We start from the raw sequence: 1,151 nt of genomic DNA, 5'->3' as shown, positions 1-1,151 counted from the left end.
GAGGCATGTGGGTGCATTTCTTTCATCTTTTGTCTGGCCCTAAGTGGAGGTGCCTGTTTCCCCCACAGTTCCAAGGCATCTTGTCTTCATCTCTTCTTTGTCAGCTCCTTGAGGGCCCACCCCTAAGTAACTGCCTGTGCTATGTCTAGCTAATTCAGCTGCCTACCACACTGGGATATCCTGTTCCTTCTACCTGGAGGTTGGCAGTGCTGCCTCACACAGCCAAAAGGCCTTTGCAGATGTGATTTAGTCAAGGATCATGAGATGGGAAGATTACTGAATGTCAAGCAGTGTTCACACCAGTGCAAGACAGAGACAGAGCAAGGTTTGACTACAGAGAACCTGTGGTGATGTGACTACTGAAGCGGAGACCGAGAGATGCACTTTGAAGCCAAAGCGGCACAAACTGGAGCTGCCAGAACCACAACCAGCCAAGGACGATGGTTTTTCTTTCTGGAGCCTTTAGCGGGAACAGCCTTGGTAACATGTTCATTTCAGTCTGATGACGTTGGACTTTTGACATCCAGAACTATCAGGTAGCACCAAACTCTGTCCTTAGCACTGGGCCTTTGGGTCCAAGCTGGAAAATTAGGTTTCTATCCCTGCTAAGATTCTGCTTCTAGAATTAACTCCTAGATTTTGCTGCCTCTTAGATCCAGGCCTGCAATGCTGGACTTGCTTCACTGTTGGGTTGTAGTTGCTGACTTTGCACTGTTATGCTGAAGACACCTGTGAAGACTTTCCTTGAGGGACAAGGTATTTTGGGGATAAGGAGGTTGTATTGTGCAGTATGATGAGACATTTTAATTACCACCAGATTTCTCCTTTTCTCTACATCCTCCCCTAGTAATGGAGATATTTTGTAAGAGTGGACAGTTTAAATGGTCTTTTCAGAAGATCTTTCTTCTCAGCAAGCTCGGGGACTGGGGCTTGATCATCAGCCCCATAGGCCACACCAACCCAGCTCCGAGATGTGTTGAGCTGGCCACAGAGATCTGGTGTGGTGGTGCACGCCTGTAATCCCAGAGCTGAGGAGGCTGAAAACAGGAGGATCACCATTAGTTTGAGCTGTATAGTGAGACTCTGTACCAAATACAGAGGAGGAGGAGGGGGGGAGGAGGAGGAAGAGGAGGAAGAGGAAGAGGAAGAAG

General features: G+C 48.2%; 1 pseudogene; it reads left to right on the top strand.

The window, feature by feature from the left end:
* Nucleotides 1-378: 378 nt before the first annotated feature.
* The window catches only part of LOC101588769, a 9,716-nt pseudogene continuing 8,943 nt past the window's right edge, over nucleotides 379-1,151 (top strand).

The sequence above is a fragment of the Octodon degus genome, unplaced genomic scaffold (genome assembly GCF_000260255.1).
Source record: "Octodon degus isolate 3935 unplaced genomic scaffold, OctDeg1.0 scaffold00078, whole genome shotgun sequence".
Lineage (NCBI taxonomy): Eukaryota > Metazoa > Chordata > Mammalia > Rodentia > Octodontidae > Octodon > Octodon degus.
The sequence above is the reverse complement of the archived record's forward strand: the minus strand, read 5'-3'. Positions and strand labels throughout refer to the sequence as shown.